This window comes from Lissotriton vulgaris, chromosome 7 (genome assembly GCF_964263255.1).
Source record: "Lissotriton vulgaris chromosome 7, aLisVul1.2, whole genome shotgun sequence".
In the NCBI taxonomy this organism is placed as follows: domain Eukaryota; kingdom Metazoa; phylum Chordata; class Amphibia; order Caudata; family Salamandridae; genus Lissotriton; species Lissotriton vulgaris.
Window position 1 is genome coordinate 718,537,512 of NC_141695.1, and position 12,762 is coordinate 718,550,273.

General features: G+C 46.0%; 2 protein-coding genes across 3 annotated transcripts in view; one reads left to right on the forward strand and one right to left on the reverse strand.

Moving 5' to 3' along the window:
• The window catches only part of ARSG (arylsulfatase G), a 2,325,381-nt gene that overhangs the window by 438,995 nt on the left and 1,873,624 nt on the right, over positions 1-12,762 (forward strand). The window lies entirely within an intron of this gene.
• The window catches only part of LOC147702317 (monocarboxylate transporter 7-like), a 205,006-nt gene that overhangs the window by 183,638 nt on the left and 8,606 nt on the right, over positions 1-12,762 (reverse strand). The gene's annotated exons all lie outside the window — the stretch shown is intronic.

Genomic DNA, 12,762 nt, shown 5'->3' on the forward strand with positions numbered 1-12,762 from the left:
TCATCTGTTTACAGTGGGTTTCGATTAAAGTTAATCCGCCATCTCCTAAATTACTACACTGCGTACAAAGCATGCCTTCACCTTTTCTGCCATACTGATCTTGTGTTTGTGATGTTAAATTTTGAAAAGTTCGTACCAGTATTTTTACATTGATTATATGCAGTTTTTAGATCATGTTTTGTTAAAGAGCAGTTAGTTGGCACTTCAAAATTGTTTAACGGATTAGAGGTACTTTTTCTATTGTTAAAAGTGCACAAGGCTGCTGAGCCACAGCAGGAGACAGGCAATGTTCAGGTGAACAAACTCCCTAAGGTGTCAGCCGTTTAGGGTCACGTGGGAACATGGACGTCTGCCGAACATTGTGCAGCAGGTAATCAATTGGGGGGAGTGAGAGATAAGATCCTTTCAGACTCCATTGAATTGCGTTTCATCAAAAAGGGGAAAGGATCACTTGTCCTGCGAAAAACTCAGGTCTGCAGGTTGGCAACTGGGTGTCTCCCAATAAAATGACCCTCATACACGTGTGTTTCTCTCTTGTTTGTTATCGTTAGCGGTATATGAGGTGTCCCCGCTTGTATCACACGTGTGTGCGTAATCACAGGGTCAAGTCATTTGTGTGCACCCTCCACCAGGAGGTTTTACCTTAAGTTTTAAGGCAGTAGTGATCGTGGAAAAAAGTGATTAGGATGGTGATAAGTGATTTAAAAAATAGTCCAGATATCCAAGAACGAAAAATGTATTAAATTGGAATCGGGCTATTGTTAAAAAGAAGTAGGTTCGTGCAGCTCTGGAATTTGTTATGAATTCTAGCGCACTTAATGGTCTGCTAAAATGGTCGACATGTTTCAGCCATAGGTGACAATTTGTCAGACAGCTTTCTTCAGGACCAGGGAGTGAAAGTGATAAATAATAAGTGAGAGAGTAGGTAAATTTTAACCTGATTCTTCAAGTGTTGAGAGGTCTCATTGTACCTGTAAAGGAAAAACACACACACAAAATACAAACCGAATGGGAGAATGGGGAAAGGGGGAGAAAAGAACTTGGTAAAGTACAAATATGTACACATTCAAAATCATTTGATTTCGAATAAAGGAAACTGTAAAATGGCAATACTTAGCGCAGAATCACTCTCATTTCAGGCGTTAACTCATCCATTCTCATGCCTTATCAGCGTGAGGTGATTATGCTATACTGTTCATAAGTGCTCCTAACTGTGACCGGTAATTGGTGTTTCTAACATTTCTCATGGTGGAATTTTCATGCTTATTTTAGGGCACGTCGTGATTTTAATATGGTGTAATAAGGTGTTAAAAGTGCTCGTTGTGGCTTTCTCATTGTGTTCATTATGAATATATAATTTTGAATATATAATTTTCATAAGTCACGTGCATGGTGGTTTATCTATGCAGAAACTACACACTTTTCTTGCTCTTTAAATTCTAGCAGGGACAGTGGTCTAGAATCCGTGGTCGATGTCGGATATGGTGTGAGTCCCTATCTGGTTCGAGAGGTTGTGCCTACCTCTTGAATTGTAGCTAGTAGCCTCATCGGGGGAAGGGGATTCTATGAGGACGGTAGCGCTGGGGAGGAGTAAAACATACGTTAGTACAGACAGGTTTTACTTGCGCTTTTGGTCTTGCAATTGAGCAGCGTCTTCCTCTTCTACCTTGCGCCTTAGCGTCCTCGTCTGCAGCATGTGCTGTCTCTGCCTCCAACCACCCGGAAATGGTTGGTGTTGGAGGAGCGGATGTTTTAAGCAGCAAAGTATGGAAATGAAAGAAATATTCGCAATGTTGCGAAAATTGTTACAAGTGTTTCGAATTAATAATCAGTATGACTGAATTAATTATGTAATAGTGGTTTTTCCAAATTGTTGGGCATTAGAGAATTTAGTGATTCACCGGTGACCTTTTATGGTTTATTACGGTCATGGGCAAATCGGAATGTAATCTGTATTTGCTAGAGACTGACATTTGCCCTAACGGTGAGAGAGATGAGGAATGGGGGGGACAAGTAGTATTTTCTCATTTGTTGAGAGCAAGCCAGGGGACAGAATCATTGAGTCCTAGGGTATCTGTTTTTAGTCTATGTACCCAGCGTTGTTCTTTTTCGAACAGAATTTTTTGGGCATTCCTGTCAACAGTTTCAAGAGTTTCTAGGATGACCCATTGCAGATCTTTGGCCGTATGTCCCAGGTCTATGAAGTGTGACGACATTTTTGTTGTAGTTCTTTTGCAATTAACATTGCTCCGATGTTCATACATCCGTTGTTTGGCCTTGCGGCAAGTCATGCCAATGTACTTCATCTGGCATGGACATGTAATCATGTATATGACATGACTAGTGTTGCAGTTGGTATGTTTCTTTAGTTTCCATGTTAGATCAGGGAGTAGTTGTAGTTCTTTGGTGGGTTTTGTAGTTTCACAAGCTAGACAAGAACCACAGGGATAGTGTCCTGTTATCGGAGTACTGTTCCATAATCCTTGGTGTTCTTTTTTCTTTTTTGGAGGGGGTCTAGTATGTACCAATAGATCTTTGAGATTTCTGCTTCTTTTGTTAGCAAAGCGGGGTTTTGGCCAGTCAAGGTTGTTTGAAGTAATTATTTTCCAGTTTTTATTTATTATCTTCTTAACCTTGTTTGTGACTGGGCTATAGGTGGTGACACATGTTGTTCTGTCATCCCGTGGCTTAGGGTGTGTTTCTAGAAGCACTTCTCTTGGCTGGTTTTCAAAATTCAGATTTAAGCAGTGCCTCATCCAATGATGGTTCAGACCACAGTGGAGACGAACAGCCAAATCGAGGAAGAAACAATTTCCGGAACAAAAGAGGATACAGGAGAGGCTACAACACCACAGGACGCCCCCCATATTAACAAAACAACGGACAAGGAATGCCCTTTCATCCCTTCAATCCAATGTTCCAAGGTTGGCCTAATCCCTACTTTCAATTACCTCTAAACCACCAAATGCAGACACAAGGTGGACACAATTACCAACAAGGGGTTCCTTTTTTAGGGAATGGCCGAAACAGCCGCCGACCAAAACAAAAAGGAGTAACCTGGTCAGACCAAACAAGACAAGTTGAGACCAGAAGTGTAACCAAGGCGAAAACAGGCCCCAATCCAACGACCTCATCGTCAACTTGACCGAGAAAATCCTCACAAATGAACAAGTAAGCGTCCTAAATAAAGGACTTGGATATGTTCCAACTCCCAAAACAGACATTTTCAGAACCAAATGTGAAATAGCAAATTTCTGTCGCACTCTAAAATTGAAAGCCTTCTTCAAGGATGCAACACCACCACCTGAAGAAGGTGACACAACTTTGAGAAACAAATCCACATTCTGTCCTCGGAACTCCCAAGTACCTATTGAAATCTGTACATTTGAACAGGCCATAATGAAGGAATTAGATGACCTGAACCAACAACCACAAAAGGTCTTTCAAAATATCACCAAAGCGGAACAATTGGCCCTAACAGATCTACGGAATGACAAAGAACTGGTGATCAAACCGGCTGATAAGGGGGGAGGGATAGTTCTCCTCACTACAGAAGGATACGATAAACAATGCACTGATCTACTGGCGGTCACAAAATTCTATGAAGTTCTCACCACAGACCCTACTGCACGACTACAAAGGACCATATCACTCATGATTGAGGAAGCAGAGGCTAACAACTGGCTATCTAAAAAAGAAGCAGATTACCTGGTAACAAAGTCACCCATAATACCGTACTTCTACTCCCTTCCAAAAACCCACAAAGGGAGAATACCACCTCCAGGACGACCTATCGTCTCTGGAATCAATTCACTCCTGGAACCACTATCTGAATTTGCAGACCAGTTTTTAAGGCCCCTAGTTCAAAAGACACCCACATACCTCAAAGATACGAGAGATCTTCTGAATCTACTCAAATCTTTTACATACTCTGAAGACTCCATGCTCCTGGTGGGGCTAGATGTAGAGAGCCTCTACACTAGCCTACCACAACAGAAAACACAGAACATTTTAGAGAGCATACTTTTCAGTACAGGATGGCCATACAAAACCCCAAGACACTTTGTGCTTGAATGTTGCAGATTGGCTCTAATGGAGAATTTCTTCATGTACAAAGATACCCTCTTTCTCCAACGTCATGGGACTTCGATGGGCAGCACCTTTGCCCCCAGCGTGGCAGGGCTGTACGTGAGTAATTTTGAGAAAAAGTTCATTCAAAACGAAATTAACCCTTTCCTTGATAAGATCGTCTGTTGGAAAAGATACATAGACAATATCATATTGATTTGGAAAGGAGATGAACAAACCCTGGTCCACTTCCACCGATGGCTTAATGACCAAGATGATTGCTTGAACTTTACGTACACTGCCAACAAAGGAACACTAGACTTCCTAGATATAACCATCTTTGCGAAGGACAACACCTTACATACTAAAACATTTTTCAAGCCTACAGCCAAGAACAGTTTGCTATCCTTCAAAAGTTTTCACCCCCGACCTTTAAGGGAGAAACCTCCCTTATAGCCAATTTCTCTGTCTAAGGGGAAACTGCAGCTCCACAAGTGATTACAAGGACCAAGCAAATGATCTTTGTGACAAACTTACAGCACGAGAATATCCTAGAAAGATAATCTCCTCTTGCAAAAAACGTGCACAAAACCAGCCAAGAGAAGAGCTTCTAGAAACACACCCTAAGCCACGGGATGACAGAACAACATGTCACCACCTATAGCCCAGTCACAAACAAGGTTAAGAAGATAATAAATAAAAACTGGAAAATAATTACTTCAAACAACCTTGACTGGCCAAAACCCCGCTTTTCTAACAAGAGAAGCAGAAATCTCAAAGATCTATTGGTACATACTAGACCCCCTCCAAAAAAGAAAAAAGAACACCAAGGATTATGGAACAGTACTCCGATAACAGGACACTATCCCTGTGGTTCTTGTCTAGCTTGTGAAACTACAAAACCCACCAAAGAACTACAACTACTCCCTGATCTAACATGGATACTAAAGAAACATACCAACTGCAACACTAGTCATGTCATATACATGATTACATGTCCATGCCAGATGAAGTACATTGGCATGACTTGCCGCAAGGCCAAACAACGGATGTATGAACATCGGAGCAATGTTAATTGCAAAAGAACTACAACAAAAATGTCGTCACACTTCATAGACCTGGGACATACGGCCAAAGATCTGCAATGGGTCATCCTAGAAACTCTTGAAACTGTCGACAGGAATGCCCAAAAAATTCTGTTCGAAAAAGAACAACGCTGGGTACATAGACTAAAAACAGATACCCTAGGACTCAATGATTCTGTCCCCTGGCTTGCTCTCAACAAATGAGAAAATACTACTTGTCCCCCCCATTCCTCATCTCTCTCACCGTTAGGGCAAATGTCAGTCTCTAGCAAATACAGATTACATTCCGATTTGCCCATGACCGTAATAAACCATAAAAGGTCACCGGTGAATCACTAAATTCTCTAATGCCCACCAATTTGGAAAAACCACTATTACATAATTAATTCAGTCATACTGATTATTAATTCGAAACACTTGTAACAATTTTCGCAACATTGCGAATATTTCTTTCATTTCCATACTTTGCTGCTTAAAACATCCACTCCTCCAACACCAACCATTTCCGGGTGGTTGGAGGCAGAGACAGCACATGCTGCAGACGAGGACGCTAAGGCGCAAGGTAGAAGAGGAAGACGCCGCTCAATTGCAAGACCAAAAGCGCAAGTAAAACCTGTCTGTACTAACGTATGTTTTACTCCTCCCCAGCGCTACCGTCCTCATAGAATCCACTTCCCCCGATGAGGCTACTAGCTACAATTCAAGAGGTAGGCACAACCTCTCGAACCAGATACGGACTCACACCATATCCGACATCGACCACGGATTCTAGACCACTGTCCCTGCTAGAATTTAAAGAGCAAGAAAAGTGTGTAGTTTCTGCATAGATAAACCACCATGCACGTGACTTATGAAAATTATATATTCACAATGAACACAATGAGAAAGCCACAACGAGCACTTTTAACACCTTACTACACCATATTAAGATCACGACGTGCCCTAAAATAAGCATGAAAATTCCACCATGAGAAATGTTAGAAACACCAATTACCGGTCACAGTTAAGAGCACCTATGAACAGTATAGCATAATCACCTCACGCTGATAAGGCATGAGAATGGATGAGTTGACGCCTGAAATGAGAGTGATTCTGCGCTAAGTATTGCCATTTTACAGTTTCTTTATTCGAAATCAAATGATTTTGAATGTGTACATATTTGTACTTTACCAAGTTCTTTTCTCCCCCTTTCCCCATTCTCCCATTCGGTTTGTATTTTGTGTGTGTGTTTTTCCTTTACAGGTACAATGAGACCTCTCAGCACTTGAAGAATCAGGTTAAAATGTACCTACTCTCTCACTTATTATTTATCACTTTCACTCCCTGGTCCTGAAGAAAGCTGTCTGACAAATTGTCACCTATGGCTGAAACATGTCGACCATTTTAGCAGACCATTAAGTGCGCTAGAATTCATAACAAATTCCAGAGCTGCACGAACCTACTTCTTTTTAACAATAGCCCGATTCCAATTTAATACATTTTTCGTTCTTGGATATCTGGACTATTTTTTAAATCACTTATCACCATCCTAATCACTTTTTTCCACGATCACTACTGCCTTAAAACTTAAGGTAAAACCTCCTGGTGGAGGGTGCACACAAATGACTTGACCCTGTGATTACGCACGCACGTGTGATACAAGCGGGGACACCTCATATACCGCTAACGATAACAAACAAGAGAGAAACACACGTGTATGAGGGTCATTTTATTGGGAGACACCCAGTTGCCAACCTGCAGACCTGAGTTTTTCGCAGGACAAGTGATCCTTTCCCCTTTTTGATGGAACATTGTGCAGCCCCAGGTACAGCATGGTGACTCGCTCCAATCCTAAAATACAAAATAGTATTGGGATTTTAAAAGCTTGATGGGCAATGTTGTATTGTCAAACCCTTAAAGCTAAACATACAATGTTGTAGTCCTACGCAAAGTACTAAAGAAGACTGCACAAGGATACACTGAGCATTACACAAAAAGACTATAACATAACATAACGTGTATTTGTAAAGAGCACGTTCACCCACAAGGGTATCTTGGCACTGATTAACAGAATATTAGTGTTACCAAACTCAATGGTACTCATTTTATCGACCTCAGAAGGATGAAAGGCTGACTAAACCCACTGGGAATTGAACCTGTGGCCATGAGGTCAACACAGGCTTCTTAAGTAGACGCATCAGTTCACTAAGACACCAGACCCGCCTTTAAGAACTGAGTGCGGACTTGTTTCTACAGCCTTATGTTTACCATTGTGTTTCACTTTAAGCTAAAAAGCAGCAAGAAATATGCTTACAAGAATACATTTAATTTCCTAGAAAATCCATGGAGGTTTCAAGTCCATCTTAACATGACACGGCCAGCAATTATTGACACACAAAACAAGGACAACATCCTGTCTCTGCTCCTCTTTTTTTTGCAGTTCTGGTACAAAGAATTCCCCTTTTCAGTTCTCTCTCGGTGACTGGACTGTGTAACATTGGCAGCTGCTTTTACAAACAATGTTCTGCTGAACTATGGCCTGGTTCTGGGCATGGAGATCTTCTGTGCCCCATTTTGAGGCCATGCCAAGTGCCATAATATACAGCTTTCCTGCCATCGGGTCAGTAAGTTGCTTACCAATGGTAATGTTCTTTTTGGTGGATACTCTACCTACATCCTCCTCGCCTTGCAAATATCTCTGGGCTCCAGACTGGTGCCTTGTCCTACATATCGCCTGCAGACATGGCAGTTTAGGGCCGCATATAGGAAACCCTCTAGTCCCCCTCACCCCTGAATGCGGACACATTTTTCGCCTATTGTTTCCTATGCTTTCAGACGGATTGTGGCAGGCAAGATTAGATTTTTACTGGCAGTGTGCAAAAACAAACTCTGGACTTTATTACTCACGAAAGGGAGTCACGCGGGGGGAGGAAATTTGAACAGAAAAAAAATAAACTTACCTTACCTGGTACCGCGCCGCCTCCGCTCCTGGCCGGGTCCCGCATTTTCCTGCTGCTTTCCTACAGGAATTGTGATTGTGGGGACAGCGCCCAGGCTGGCGCCCATGTGGAGGCCATTTTCTCTATGTAACCTGCATGCAGCCTACATTGAGAAAATGCAGAGTGTGCATGACTGGCTTGGTTGCCCTAGTGCGTCGACCAAAGAGTCAGGGTCCACAGCATTGGGCAAGCCACTCCTCCCCAATTCGCCCACCTGCCTGCCCCCAACCAGGTATCTTATTCTGCTTTCTCGCAGCGTGAGAAGCAGAAACATAAAATGGTATTTAAAATACAATTTTATGTTCTTGCTTCTCGCACTGCGAGGAAGCAGTGGGGCGACGAACCTCTGCCCTAAAGGAGAAGCCGCCCCTAGAGAGTTCAGTCTTCAGCCTCACAAACTCCTGCCATAATCCTTCCCATCCAGCCAGACTCAAAGCTGAACTCCATCCTGATGTCCCATATTTGTGGGGGGAATTGTGTGAGCCACTCTAAGAGCCCCACAAGCGCTGCTGTCTGGGGAGACCACGTACTGATCGGCGAAACAGAGCTCTGAGGGCGCCACCATGGTCCTAGGCTGGCGCTGGGCCTAGGAAACAATGTGCAGATACCGGAGCCTGGTGGAACCCTGCCATGACTGTGAAGACTGACCCTCGTTGTCTATAAGGAAAGCCAGTGAGGATGGGTGGCGATAGCGTCTGGTGCCCATGAGTTTCCCTGCCCCTGTCCCGACCCATAGGAGGCCCGCACCGAAAAGGGCCATTGTGAGGTCTTGCCGCCCGTAACCTGCTGGCTCGGAACTGTGTAGGCTGCTTTGCAGATAGGACGGGGAGTGACAGAGACCACTCCTGCACAGTAGACCTCCGAGGTGAGCCCTGCATTGGCGGACCCGTCTGGCACTGCTTTCCCCACCCCAAGACGCCTGGAAGGGGAGGCCCGACTGGAGCATGAGCGCTGCTCCCTTGGGGCGGCGAGGGCACACCAGAGACTCTCTCTATGCTGCAGGCCTTTTGATCGCAGACCTGCCTGGCTCCGATTCCTCCCCTGATGCGCTTGGGAGTGGGTGCCCTGCTGGAGCACTGGGCAGCCCTGAGCCTGGGTGATTAAGACCGGGGGGCTTTCTGTGCCGAAGCAGCTTAGGAGTGCTGGCAGCCCCGCCTGTGCGCGGGGGCCTTCGCTTGCAGACCATGTGAAGCCCAAATCAACCGCCGACTGGATGCTTCACTGTTTGAAGTGAGGAGGGGGCTCGGTGAGCTGTTTCCTCATTGAAGGAGGCCTACTACAGACTGCCACAAGAGCTTTGCCCCGTATTATCTGCAGCACAAAGAAGGCTACGGGGTCCCCCCTCTTGGATCGCATGCCCATTGACTCATCTACTAAACACAGTTGCAGGGCACCCTGCTTGGGACTTATGTTGGCACGGCTGAGACGCGCTCCCTTATCAGTTATACTCTGATCACTTTGAACAATCCCCTGGGGTGGTGCGCATGCCTGCCTCTGTCGGCACAACGGAGGGCCAGACACTGCTGTGGGTTCTGCACCTGGCCTCGAAGGACTACTGCAGGCGCTGGGTGCTCTCCACCCCCTCCACCGCTGACTGTATTGATCATCTATTGATATCCTGTGGTTTTCAGCACCCCTGGTGAAGTGGTCCTGCTGTTTGGCTCCTGCTGGCTGGGGCCCCATAATAAACCACCCGATACAGATCGGGTCTGTCGCCCCTCGACCCCTCCACTTACTGTTCCAGTCCAACAATCCCCCCCTCCACTGGCTCCCCGGGCTCGAAGGGCCCACTTGATGACCTCGCCTGATTCACCTGTCAGTTGCAACCAGACCACAGACAATGCTTCAAAGGAGCACTTATCACCCTCTGCAAGTCATTCTAATCCAAGAGGCTGAATAGAGTTGCTGTCTTTCTAGCCCTGCTGGCTCACTATTGGAAAACCGGTCCCCAAGACTGCTGAGGGCCACCATAGAGTACTTCACAGGCCCGAGAGATTAATCCCACACTACGACCCGTACACACGAAAATCCGACTGCCCGTCGTAGGACCTTAGCCACATTGCACCCATGGAGAAGCCCAAGGCAAAAACAGCGGCCACCCGGGGGAGCCCTTGCAGCCCCCAGCTGCGATGACGAAGGAGCCAGACCCTTCATCGACAGCGATCCATCTCCACCTTGATAAAATATTAGCTGCCTTAGCTGATATGCAACACACTCTTCAGAAAAACATTTTTTCAGTGTCGGTGAGCTTGCAGCTTCTGCAAGTGGCCCACTGGAAGTTGGCTGACTGAGTAAAGGTACTATAGATATCCGTGGGTGGACTGCAACCTGAACCCAAGAATTTGACTAGCTGAGTGACAGAACTAGCCGATGGGGTCTGCACACTGGGAAACTTGAGGAGGATGTGGAAGTCCACAATCGCCTTAATACCATTTGAGTGTCTGGTCTCCCCAAGGAGATATGTTGACTTGGCTCGAACACTAGGCTCCAGTTGGACGTTGCCCTGAACCATCTCACGTCCCTTTCCTCCCTGGAGCAGGCTCACAGAGTGCCAGCCCGCCCTCCTCCGCCTGGAGGCCCGCCTCACTCGGAGGTAGCCCGGTTATTTCACTTTAGGGACAGGGATATTATACTCCAGTAGGCGAGAGCAGAAGGCCTCTCTACAGTGGATAATAACAAAGTGTCTGTATTCCCTGACTTTACAGCAGCTGTGCAATCGAAAGAGGCTCCTTCCTGCAAATAAAGTCCCTCCGGATGGAGGGCTTACAATATTCCTAGAGGTTCCCCACTAAGTTCAGGATAGTGCTAGATGGAACCACTCACTTTTGTGATGACCCAGGCGAGAGTGGCTGGAGGCCTATAAGGTGGGATCCTCCTTGCTGGGGGCCTGGCGCGGTGCAGAGGCCCCCAGGCGCAGACTTCGGAAGCGCCCCAAGGGCCCTGAAGAGACAAGAATTGACAAAACCAGCGCCATCACAAACAGAGCAAGAACGCGCTGCTGTGCATTAAGCTGTGGTGGAATTTGTCGCACTATGGAAACCAGCCTCAGAATCAGACACCACCTCAGGTCAGAGATCTGTAGTTTCAGACGCTGGAACTTTGATAGTAGATGGAATGGCCCTTCCAGTAGTGATGCTACAGTCGGTGGAGGATCTGATCTGAATCTCTGTGTTGAGACAGGTGGGCGGGGTGCTCCTTTCTAATAGGCCAAATTGTGTTGTTAATGTTTTACTAGTTGGGGTTTTCTGGGCAGTACAGTTGCAGAGTTCTGGCTCCTGGGTGGGGACCTCACGGTTCGCCTTTTGGCCTGGGTGGGGAAGGTCTGGGATTGTAGTTGAGTAGAGAGTAGATGCTCGCACCTGTAAAGTGCATGTTTAAGGGGCTAAGACATGACCTCACACATTACAGATGGCCTACCCCTCCCAGATTGGCCTCTATCAGTTGACTGGTGCTGGTGTCCTATCGACAATGTTCGTAATTTACACGTTTGGGTGGCCAGCCGTTGCTGGACTGCTCATGAGTTGGGGAGGTCACAGTTGAGGGTTTTCTTTATGGTTTGTCTCAGGGTGTGCACTGTATGTGGAGACGAGGGACCCTCGGGAGGTTCTGGGGAGACTGATGGGGGTCACGCAATTTATTTGTTTAGATGCAGGATAAGCGACACACATTAACCTTTTTGACCTTGAATATTTGGGGTATGGGGTCAGCCTCCAAGCACCATAACCTCCATAGGTACTTGCGGGAAGGGGAGTACAGGTGGCTATGCGAGAGGAAACTCACCTTGCCGGTAGCAAGGTGGAAGCTTGAGGCGCAGATGGTGAGGTTAGTTGTACGCCACTTCTTATTCCGCCTACGTCCGGGAGGCACTGATCTGGATCAGAGTAGGGACTCCCTTCAAGCTCACACAGTTCACCATAGACCATGAGGGCTGGGATGTTTTCCTTAAGGACAGGTTATTAGGCAGGGAAGTCACTTTAGGTAGTCTCTATGCCCAAATCAAGAACAAGTAGCCTTCCTTTGATCGCTCTCAGCCCCGTTGAAAGCAGATGACCAGCTGGTAGGCGGAGATTTTAACTGTATAGCAGAAGTTCTGTTGGACCCTTCCACACCTCCATTACCCAGGGTGATGGCACACAAGACAGCAGAGGGCTTAGAGACTGGTTAGATAAGAGGGTAGGCTAGCATAAGAGCTTGCCCACCCACACCCAGTCAGCTGCTAACCCAGCTTATTTAACTCTCACAGTATGTTTCATAGTGTGTGGTGAGATTACAGTTACCTGCATTTTAAATAAAACATGCCTCGCCGGTGACTTGTCAGCTGGTGACACCATTGCCACAGGGAGGGGCCGGAGGAACACTGCCCCGCCTGCCCCACCCCCACCTCCAGCCTTCAGATGGAGGTTGACTTTACATACTCAATTGACAAATCAGACACAGAAACCTCTGGCCTAATGAATACAAGAAGAAGGCCCAGAACCCTTGACCAGTGTCTCTCATTTCCTATAACAGGTACACAGAGACTGCCTTTTTTAGATAACAAGACGACTTAAGAGACAGATGTTTCATCATGACGGATGCTTTGTTTTTGGTTAAATTGCTATCAATGGAGGTTATTCCATTTTGAATCAAAG